The 12115-nt window shown below is 36.9% G+C and overlaps 1 long non-coding RNA gene across 1 annotated transcript; it reads right to left on the reverse strand.

The window, feature by feature from the left end:
- Nucleotides 1–3821: 3821 nt before the first annotated feature.
- LOC136206560 (uncharacterized) lies at nucleotides 3822–5494 on the reverse strand. The gene is made up of 3 exons (XR_010676319.1): nucleotides 5137–5494; nucleotides 4781–4856; nucleotides 3822–4034 (listed from the first exon to the last, which is right to left on the reverse strand). It is a non-coding gene; the product is annotated as an uncharacterized lncRNA (long non-coding RNA).
- Nucleotides 5495–12115: the final 6621 nt, after the last annotated feature.

Below are 12115 nucleotides of genomic sequence, written 5' to 3' on the forward strand. Positions count from 1 at the left end.
TATAGGACACTAAACCCCAACATACTCCCACTTGGACTAAATTCAATTGTTTCTATAACTTATCCCAGTAGAAGTTAGATGACGATCATGTACTTTTTGGGTTAAGGGCTTTGTCAACGGATCTGCAACGTTGTCCTCTGTAGGTACTCTTTCTATTCTCACATCTCCTCTTGCCACAATTTCTTTTATAATGTGGTATCGCTTTAGGTAATGCTTGGATGCATTATGAGACCGTGGTTCCTTTGCTTGCACAATGGCTCCATTGTTATCATAGTACAATGTAATGGGATTTACAATGTCAGGCACCACACCAAGTTCAGTAATGAACTTCCTAATCCAAACCGCTTCCTTTGCTGCTTTCGCAGCAGCGATATACTCTGACTCGGTCGCAGAGAAAGCTACGCTTCCTTGCTTGGAACTCTTCTAGCTGACCGTGCCCCCATTCAAGATAAACAGGTATCTTGATAGGGATTTAAAATCGTTCTCATCTGTGAGATGACTTGCATCTGAAAATCCTTATATTTTCAGATCCCCTTCTCCGTACACTAGAAACATATGTTTAGTTCTTCTCAATTACTTAAGAATGTTTTTGACAGCAATCCAGTGCTCGTCTCCCGGATTTCCTTGGTAACGACTCGTTATACTTAACACGAACGCTACGTCAGGTCTAGTGCATAGCATAGCATACATAATCGAACCGATTGCGCTGGCGTACGGGACTACAGCCATGCGCTTCTTATCATCATCGGTTTTAGGACATTGATGATTGTTTAACTTTACTCCATGTAGCATGGGTAAGTTACCTCGTTTCAATTCAAGCATGCTAAACCGCTTTAGCACCTTTTCGATGTATGTAGCCTGTGAAAGACCAAGCAGTCTTCTTGATCTATCTCTATAGATCTTTATACCAAGTATATAAGCTGCTTCACCGAGGTCTTTCGTTGAGAAGTTACCAGATAACCAAACTTTTACCGACTGTAGTAGAGCTACGTCATTTCCCATTAATAATATATCGTCCACATATAATATCAGAAATGCTACAGAGCTCCCACTTGCTTTCTTGTAAATGCAAGCTTCTTCGCAATTTTGTTCGAAACCAAATTGTTTTATGGTTTCGTCAAAACGCTTGTTCCAGCTTCTAGATGCTTGCTTGAGTCCATAAATGGATCTCTGAAGTTTGCAAACTTTGTTTGCATCCTTTGATATGAAACCTTTAGGTTGCATCATGTATACATCCTCAAGCAGGTTTCCGTTTAGGAAAGCTGTTTTCACATCCATTTGCCAAATCTCGTAATCGTAGTGAGCGGCAATAGCAAGCATTATTCTGATTGATTTGGACATAGCCACAGGAGAGAAACTTTTGTCATAATCAATTCCTTGCTTCTGACGATATCCTTTCGCTACTAACCTAGGTTTGTAGGTGCTAACCTTTCCATCCATGTTAGTCTTCTTTTTGAAGATCCACCTGCACCCAATGGGTTTTATCCCTTCGGGTGGATCAACCAAAGTCCACACTTGGTTGGTGTACATGGAATCCATCTCAGAATCCATGGCCTCGAGCCATGCTTTAGAATCTGGGCTAGTAAGAGCCTCTTCGTAGTTTTCGGGTTCGTCGTCTAACCCGGGAACCTCGTCATCATCTCCCATTAGAAAACCATATCTAACTGGAAGTTCACGAACTCTTTGTGATCTACGAATAGGTGGCACTGGAGTCTCATCTAATGGGATTGTTTCGGGTACCTCAACCGCTTCTGTTGTTTCCGTCAAGTTCAATCATGCTTCCCTTTTCGGTTTCTTCGAGAAACTCTTTCTCCAACAAGGTTGCGTGCTTGGATACTATTACTTTCTGATCATCTGGATGATAGAAGTAATACCCTACGGTTTCCTTGGGATATCCAATGAAGAAACATTTGTCAGATTTAGAATCTAGTTTGTCGGACGCAATGCGTTTGACAAATGCTGAACAACCCCATACTCTCATGAATGAGAACACTACCAACGAACAATTCATATGGTGTGGAACTAGCGGATTTAGTTGGTACTCGATTTAGGGTGAAAAGGGCAGTTTATAAGGCATAGCCCCAGAATGTCTTTGGAAGTAAGGCTATGCTCATCATGGATCGTACCATATCTAGTAAGGTACGGTTCCTCCTCTCGGATACACCATTGTGTTGTGGTGTATAGGGAGGTGTCCATTGTGAGCATATCCCACATTCAGTTAGATAATTCAGAAAATCATCTGAAAGATATTCGCCACCTCGATCGGATCGAAGTATCTTTATTTTCTTTCCTAATTGATTTTCTACTTCATTCTTGAAGCATTTGAATTTCTCAAAAGCTTCTGACTTGTGCTTCATCAAATAGATATAACCATATCGGGCATGGTCGTCTATGAAGCTTATGAAGTATCTGAATCCTCCTCTTGCTTGGATTGACATAGGACCGCATACATCTGAATGAATAAGTCCTAGAGTGTCTGATACACGCTCACCTTTATTGTTAAAGGGTGTCTTTGTCATTTTACCTTTTAAACATGCTTCGCATGTTTCCAATGATTCAGGATCAATTGGATCTATAAGCCCATCTTGATGTAGCTTTAGCATGCGTCTTTTGTTTATATGGCCTAAACGACAATGCCACAAGTAAGTTGAATTATCTAGCTTATGTCTTTTGGTATCAATTGCGAAAACAGAAATTTTGTCATCTAGCACATAAATCCCATTTTGTGATATTCCTAAAAAATAGAAAATCGAATCTCTATAAAAATCGCAATGTTTGTCTTTTATTGAAATATGAAAACCGTCGTCAACAAGACAGCTAATAGAAATAATGTTACGAGACATTTGTGGAACATACAAACAGTTCCTTAATTCTATTACAAGCCCAGAGGGCAAATTCAAAGCATAATCTCCAATTGCGAGGGCGGCAACTCTTGCTCCATTTCCTACTCGCAAGTTTATGCTTCCTTTCTTCAATTCCTTAGTCCGATTTAGTTCCTGCATATTTGTACAAATATGAGATCCGCATCCGGTATCAAGTACCTAAGATTCAGACTGTGAAATTGTATTTATTTCAATATAAAACATACCAGATGTTGAGGTCCCGGCTTCTCCCTTCTTGAGGGTAGCTAGGTAAAGCAAACAATTTCTCTTCCAATGCCCCACTTCACCACAATAATGGCACTTTCCTTTGGGCTTCTTCACTTCCTTTCCCTTTGTTTCGGTGAGCATGGCCTCCTTGCCTTTCTTAGGATGGTTTGGATCGGGAGAGATCCCTTTCCTCTTCTTTGATCCTTCAATAGCAAGGGCCGGTATCTCCTCGTTTTCTTTTATACTGGGCTCAACTGTCTCGAGCATATTTGAAAGCTCTTCAAGAGAGGTTTGCAAGCCACTCACTTGGTAGTTCATGATGAACTGTGAGTAACTCTTAGGGAAGGACTAAAGAAGTAAGTTTACACTTAGTTCATGATCCATCGCATCTCCAATACTAGAAAACTTGGTGATAAGGCCGATCATCCTGACACAATGTGCCATTACAGATGTGCCCACCTGCATCTTGCATCTATATAACTGTTTTGTTATCTCGTAACGTTCGCACCGAGTTTGATTCACAAATAACTCTTTTAGGTGCTTGACTGTCACGCCCGAACTCTAAAATTTACTATACAAAATCAACCTAAAATCCGACAGCATTTCCTCTAGAATATGAATACCCAATTTTTTTTATACCTGCCAAAAGAAGTCACCAAGCTACCCATATATATATATATATATATATATATATATATATATATATATATATATATATCTAATACCATCCTCTTCAACAACAATCACACAATATATTCTTATGTCCAAAATATCATCTCCCTCTAGTAACAATACAACTATCATTTCATGTTAATAAGTACAAACGCAAAATTGGAGGTAATCCTCAACAAAAGAGAAATCTAAGTTGGCCCAACCTCTTCTATGACTTACTGAAGATCCAAAAACAGCTATCTGCTATGTTCTAGCTACCTCTTATCAGCTTATCTGAAATGTTTAAATAAGAGGGGTGAGTATAACACATACTCAGTGAATGGATAAATATATAACAAAGGGGGAACAATACATGTTTTTCATACATAATGTGTACATGTTAAAAATCATAGCTGGATAATAAAGTTTGTAAAAACGATTCAAACAACTTTTCTAAGATGTCTCGTTTTCTGAATAATTTATGTCATAAAAATAAAATATATCATATCAAAACATTATCATCTCAAAATATCATCATACACCCAAATACGTATCCTAAAGATCAACTTCAAGGGGCGAACCACGTAGGGATGACAAACCAGCCCCCGGAAGCAACCATAAACCATCCACGTGAAATCTACATATTTCACGTATCTCATAACTGAACAAGTGGGTGGGATCCCGGTATTTCATATCTCATCAATCAATTCTGTCATACGCATGCGCAGAGCCAATATCCATCAACACTATGGAATACCCGTCATCAAAGGCATAATCTAAAGGCCCATAATTTGAGTGTATAATGTCATATATCCAGCTTCCTCATCAAATACATTTCAAAATCCAACACCAAACTCATAGCATATATATACATACACAATAGATGTACATATATATGTAATTAAAACACAAACTACCATGAATTGTTCCCAATTTTATTTATCACAATATACTTTGCTTGAAACATTTTATTTAGCATAATTAGAAAGACATACTATAAATATAATGAAAAAAACATTGTTATATAATTACCCACTCACCTTATTGTCCAAAAAGAACCACTTCCTTTAACCTTACAAGCACCTTATTGTGTCTCCATAGGTGCTAGATTCTCACCTAGAATAACCACAATCAACTTTATGTATTTAATAATTCTAATTCACCACAAAAATGCTAAAATGTATGCTTATGCTCCTAATTTTCTTAACCTCATATAATATCTAACTTCACCTAGTCCAAAGCTTACCTAAATGTGAATTTCTATGTTAAATTCCTAAGCTCTAAACTTGAAAAATTCATAGTAATTAATCTGTTGAGAATCTGACAAAAAGTCAAGAATTAATCTTTCTCAAAATAATATATAGAGTGTGGTAAAAATAATTTCGTCCGGAAATACCTTCGCCGGAGAAACTCGCCGGTCGCCGGAGTGTCGCCGGCGTGAATCCGGTGACTGCTGGAAACTCTCCTCGCCGACACGAGTTCAATGGTGGTGGTTTCGTAGCTTAACTCCTTACGGTTTGTCCGAATCGAGCCTTTGAAGGTTGAAATCCATAATACCCAAAACTTGAAATTTAGCTCTAAATTTCAGAAATTGATAGATGTTTTGGCTTGTTTGGGAGGAATTAGTAAGTGCAAAGTGAAGAATAAACTGATTGTGAGGAAGATTGATGGAGATAAGGATGAAATATGATGGTGGTGATGGAAGAGAGGAAAGAAAGAGCTAGAAGAATGGTGAGTGGAAGAGAAATGGGAAATGATAAAAATGGGGAGGAAAGTGAGGTGTAGGAGCTGTCCTCTCTTTATATTATTATTTTTTTTACCCTTAATTTTTATTTATTTACATTAAGAGCCCAGATGTTATATTGACCATGGAATAGGCATCCATATCTGCATGTTGCCTTTTCAATTCCGGTGTCATAGATGCAAGTATGATGTCTCCCGCTTGATCGTCATCAGCCTTATGCTTCAAGTAAGCATAAAATTCCTGGTAGGGAGCACCATTCGTTGGGTAAGGGGGTATCAGTGTATCAAATACATACCCTTTCTTCTCGAAATTCAAAACGATTTTGAGGTTGCGATACCAGTCAGTGAAATTTGAACTGTTCAACTTGTTATCGGTAAGTATGTTTGGCAGATTGGTGTTAGTCATGATTTTAAGAGTGTTTAATTAAACCTGAGAGTGGGAAAGAGTAAACGTATGTTATTCATTTGCTTTAAAGTATATCAATCTAAAATTTATAGGCCTTTTAATTCATCTTAGATTGCTCCCACTATTTTGCCAAATTAATAGCCCTCCATATTAAGTCGAAGAATTTCACAAACCCTTTAGTGAGCTAGGATCCTAACTCCTGAGATTTCGCCTTGAGTTTGCTCAACAAGGTAGTCTCATTTGTTAGGTAGATTCATGTAATCAATCACATCTTTAATGTGATTCCTAGGTTATTGGGTTACTAACCACATTAGTAACTAATATGATATTCATATTAATCCCAACCATATTGCCCATTAGTTTATGACAACATGAGTTTGCTCATCCAATTATCATAATCTAATTTAAGTATTACCCCATATTCATGAAAAATGATTTTCGATAATTCAGGTGTTACCGTAAGATTCCGAGCTTGAGTTTGCTCAACAACCCAAAGGCCCCCAGTACTGCCGGATGAATTATAATATTAGGGAAGGGCAACCGATTTCAATAACTTGCTTATTTACTTAACTTTTAATTAGTGAGGGATTTTTATTTTAAGTCTCATAATCTAACTTATTTTTGATTTGCTTTAGCATACATCAGACGCATACATTGGCGTTATGGACATATTATCTAAATTATTCCGTCGAGCCAGAGACGGAATAAAAGGCCAAACCTAGGGAAATACTAACTATTACATATTTCTCTTTAGGTCCTCCGTCTTGTCCATGGCGCCTTGAAATTACATATTAATTTCTATTCTACTAAAGAAAACTTCAATTAAATTGAAGGGAATCAGATGAGAGGAGAAATTACAATAGATACTAGAAAGGCAGGACTCACAGACCCTATTTCAAAAAATACCAAAAGACTAAAAGAGGGTCCAAATATGTCCATAACTCCAAACATGCATAGACTCAATTAAATAAATTTAATTGGTTGATTACATAAGTATTTTATGTAATATTTACGTTAATCACATTAACTTATCAAATTAACTTTCATCCCATTTTACTTCTAATAGTTTCGTATCTTCTATATTAACCTTTAGATTAATACAACTATACAAAACTTTAATTATGGATGTCCCAATTATTTTGATTTTAATTCATTTAATACTTTTGATTTACAAATAGGTAAAACAAACTTTTTAAATAAATTTTCATTCGATAATCAAAACAGAAAACTATTAATTTCTGAAACATATATATTTAAGTATATTTAAAACTAATTTTAAACGATTTAAAATTAAGTGGGTCTCGGGCCGGGCCCGAGGATGGACTGCTGTCGTTCGGCAGCAGCCCTAAGCGTCTGACCTGCCACTACCTTGCAGCAGCGGCGACCAGGCGCCGCGCGCGGTTGCTGCGGGTTGCGCCGTTAGGCGCGACCCGAGCTGCTGTCTTTTTTTTTTAATATTTTTAATATAATTAGAAATATATATACATCAGTTTTAAAACGGTTTTAAAACGATTTTCAGAAAATAGGAAAAACTATTATAGATTTTCCGTTTTATCTTTAGAATAAATAAAACTAATTTTATCAATCTAACTATAAAACTAATAGATTTTGTTATAATGATTATCAACCAAAATTATTAGGAACATATGCATAATCTATTTTAATTAACAATTAATTAAAACTTATTTATCTTTAGAACTAATTAATCAAAACAGTTTTGTTAATTAACCTAACTATAAATATTTATTCAATCTGATTGAAAAACTTCTAAATTTTCACATATGAAATAACGGATTTAACGCAGGCTCTGATACCACTGATGGAATTAAAGGCTAACGTATAACAGCGAAAATATAAAAATTTTAACCTTTTTCCATTGACCTAAGATCAGTTAATCGTTATTTCATATAAAGAGGGATAGAAGGAAATACCTTAATGAAGATCTATCTACCGTTGCAATCGAAGTGCCCACAACTCTTACTCCGAGTTCCCAAGCACAAGACAAAACACAAACCAAATCAAGTTAGATATCAACCGCATGAAAGCAATCAAGAATAGATTGCCTCTAACAAATCAACACAAGATCAAGGAATAAAAGAAAGAGATGAAAATCAATTGAATCGGTAGGAAGCGGTGAATATCTCGTCCTCGGCTAGGGGGTCGAAAATTCTCTCCTCTGGAATGCTTGTGTGTATCGAAAATCACACTAGGGGGGTATTTATAATCTCTTGTATCTAAACCCTAGTTAGATAGAATTAGGTTACTGAATAAGAATTTAATTCGGAATAGAATTCTTAATTATTATCTATTAATATATCTAAATATAAAGATAATAATAATAACCTTATTGGATAATAATAGGAGTAATTTTAATCTCATTAAAACTCGTAATTTAATTATCCTTTTATTAATTTAATTCATAATCCTAATCTAATTAGGATTGATAAAATCAAATTAATTATTTATGTATTTAATACATAAATTTCGCCCCCCTTAGTTACTGGGCCCTATTGGGCTCAGTTGGGCTTCCATCAATTAATTAACATCTGTTTCTCTTTTGGGCTCCAAGTCTTATGTGTGACCCATTAGGTTCTTATTGCTTCTAGCCGTATGTAACTATTAAATTAATTTTCATAGAATTATATTTAATCTTTACATAACGGAATGAGTACGCGAAATGTGATTAGCAAATCCGAAACATTCCCCTAGAGCTATAAGAAGACAGGTTGATTCTGTCGTTGGCCTTTCTGTATTAGTTACGGTATAATTCGATCCTTTATCAGCTACATCCTTGAACTGAATCTTATGACTATGGATAATGTCAAGTCACATATAGCGAGACGTTCGTTTTACTTGTCTAGGCCGAGTCAACTCCAATTAGATAGGTTAAGAGAAATCCGTATTTCAATCTTAAGCTATCACCTTGCAATGATTTAGAGTCAAGACTTCCACAAGCGATCCATGGACATATCTCCCATTTATCGGGAGTGATAAATGCTCAATCCAATGTATAACGATCCCGCAATCACTTCCTGTGATACCCAACCTCTGTTGTTCACAACCCAGAGTCATCTCTGTTAAGGATCGTGTTACAACAGGATCAAAGCGTCACATTCAGTAATCCAGAATGACTAATTAACATTCCTTTGAGTCTGAGGATTATTTATACCTATTAATACCAATGAGATGAACAGGTGACAAGGATGAATCTACCCATCCTGTTATCTCAAGTCGGGTCCCCAATCCTAATGAACTACTTTTCATCGGATCCATGTAACTGTCAGATATCTATATATATGAAGCTTGTGAGATCAGCTTTCTGTCGGACAGAAGACATTGTTACATGCAAGTCTCAATAGTGATATGTCAATCCTAAACATATTACTTGACTTGGGGTGGTTTTAAGTTTATTAGTTTATTACAAAGTTTCGTCTCACTTCATGCTTGTATGAACACTTTATAATCACTTTAAACAAACTTACGGATTTCCTTTTATTAGACTTTATTTAGTGCTTAAAAGGGATTGCCTTTATATAGTCATAAAACATATATCTCATTAAAACAAATGATATAAAGAAAACTTCATTTACATTGAGTTTATCCTAGAACAATTGTCTATAGGACACTAAACCCCAACAAGTGTTACTTCCCAACTCACGATTGAAACAGCTCTAGTTAGTGTCTGTCCAAAGTTGTCTTACACCATACTCAGTCTTGCTGACCTAAAATTGAGCTAAAGCATCAAATCTTAAAATAAGTCAGCTTTAATTATTAAAAACTTATAATAGTTCCTAACCCCCACATTGGAACTAACTTTACTACATTACACGGGACCAACAAGTGGTATCAGAGCCTAACAGCTCACTATTCAAGATAAAACTATCTCGAGCTGATCCCTGTAATGGTTGAGAACAGCACTCGTTTCCTTCCAGGAAATCAAACAACTCAGATACTCCCTGAGGGATTATCTATTAGTCGGCCTCCACTGTTCTTCGTGTCAAACTATACGTTTTGGAAGAACATGATGAAAAACTTCATTCAGGCAACAAATATGAGTGCATGAGCTATAGTCCAATGCCCTTTTGTTCCCTGTGAAATTATTGACGGAGTAAAAACTGTCAAAAGTGAGGCTAAATGGTCAGAGGATGACCTTAATAAACTGCAAAATAATGCTTCGGCTATAAACATGCTTCACTGTGCTCTAGATGCTGCAGAATACAATAAGATTTCAGGTTGTGAGTCAGCACAAGAAATCTGGAAAAAGCTGGAGGTAACCTATAAAGGAACCAGCAAGGTGAAAGTGTCCAAAGTGAATCAACATATGCGGCTGTACGAGCTATTTATAATGAATGACAATGAAGACATCTCTGAAATGAATGCAAGATTCACTAACATAATCAACGAGCTCAAGAGACTCGGCAAGAACTTCAATGAAGAAGAATAGGTGAAGAAGATTCTAAGAAGTCTTCCCAAAAGCTGGCAGGCAAAGAAGACAGTTGTCGAAGAAGCTCAGGACCTGACCACTTACGAATATGATGAACTCATTGGATCTCTACTGACCCACGAGATTTCAATGAAGAACTTCGAAGTAAAAGAAAAGTCTGAAGACAAGAAGCAAAAATCTCTTGTCATGAAAGCTGACTCAACTGATGCTGACTCATCAGATGATGAGGAAATGGCCATGTTCACCAGAAAAATGAAAAAGCTGTTTTGAAAGAATGACAAATACAGCAGGAAGTTGTTTAAGAAAAATGATAAATACAAAGCTGAGTCGAGCGACAGCAGACACAGGAAAGACAGCACAAAGCCCGTTACTTGCTTCGAATGCCATCAAGCTGGTCACATCAAGTCAAGTTGTCCTACCCTGAAGAAAGACAAGAAAGGCAGTAGAAATGCAATGGTGGCCACTTGGAGTGATAGTGATGAGTCAACCTCGTCAGAAGCTGATGCCACCGAGTCGGCAAACATCTATTTCATGGCTGATGAGTCTGCTGACATCTGCCACTCTGAGCAAGCTGACCTCTCTAGTGGATCTGACCATGAGGAACACTCAACTGAGGTAATGTCTCTACCTTTGCTCAGAAATGAAATGACTAATGCCCTGAGTGACTCTATACACTTATCAAAAAGTGTAACAAGAAAATACGAGCACTCAGCAGGCGATGTGATGAGATTGAGGAGGTCAAGCTGAGTGATCTCCGACATCTTCTCCGGGACAATACCAGGCAAGATGAAAACTTAAAAATCATGCATAGGTTTGTCTTTGAAGTCCAATCAGATTCTAAGAAACTGAGAAAAGACATCACATCCATACAGAACCATCTGAGTTCATCGGCAAAGAAAAGGTCCTATCCAAAAGCTGAGTACTTAAGTACTGGTCAGCAAAGATGGAATACTCAGCAGTATGGTCAATGTGATTGTTGTGGAAAGAAAGGACACACCACAAAGGTGTGTTGGCATGTTCAGCACCAACGTGCTGACCAAAAATGGAAATACCCCTAAAGGGAAGTTTATTGTGACTTTTGTGGGAAAAATGGCCACACTATAAATGTATGCCATCACAAAATTAAGTATGATGCATCACCTGTTGACTCTAACAAACGAGGACCCAAAAAGACTTGGGTACCTAAAGATAACTAGTTGTATTGCAGGTAAGCCTGAGGTGTGCTGAGAAGTCAAAGTTGTGGTACATTGACAGCGCATGCTCAAGGCATATGACTGGTGATGAAACTCAGTTCATCACATTTATGCATAAACGAGGTGGAAATGTAAGTTTTGGAGACAACAAAAAGGGTAAGATAGTAGGGTCATGTACTGTTGGAGGTAATCCTACTATTGAGTCAGTCTCCCTAGTCAGAGGACTTGAATATAACCTACTGAGCATAGCTCAGCTGTGTGACAGCGGTAGAAAGGTTGTATTCGATGCCACTGAGTGTAAAATACTCGAGGGTAAAACAAATGAGTTGATTTTAACTGCACCTCGTGTTGACAACGTTTTCATGCTAAACTTAGAAAAGAAGTTTTCAAAGAACATATGCTTAGTGTTAAAGGAAGATAATTCCTGGTTATGGCATAGGAGACTTAGTCATGTAAGCATGGACCTCCTTTCCAAATTAGCAAGAAAACAATTAGTTGAGGGATTGTCCAAACTCAGGTTTGAAAAGGATCAATTATGCAATGCTTGTCAGCAAGAAAAACAAACTAAGAAATATTTTCAAAGTAAAAA

Source organism: Euphorbia lathyris, chromosome 9 (genome assembly GCF_963576675.1).
Source record: "Euphorbia lathyris chromosome 9, ddEupLath1.1, whole genome shotgun sequence".
NCBI lineage: Eukaryota > Viridiplantae > Streptophyta > Magnoliopsida > Malpighiales > Euphorbiaceae > Euphorbia > Euphorbia lathyris.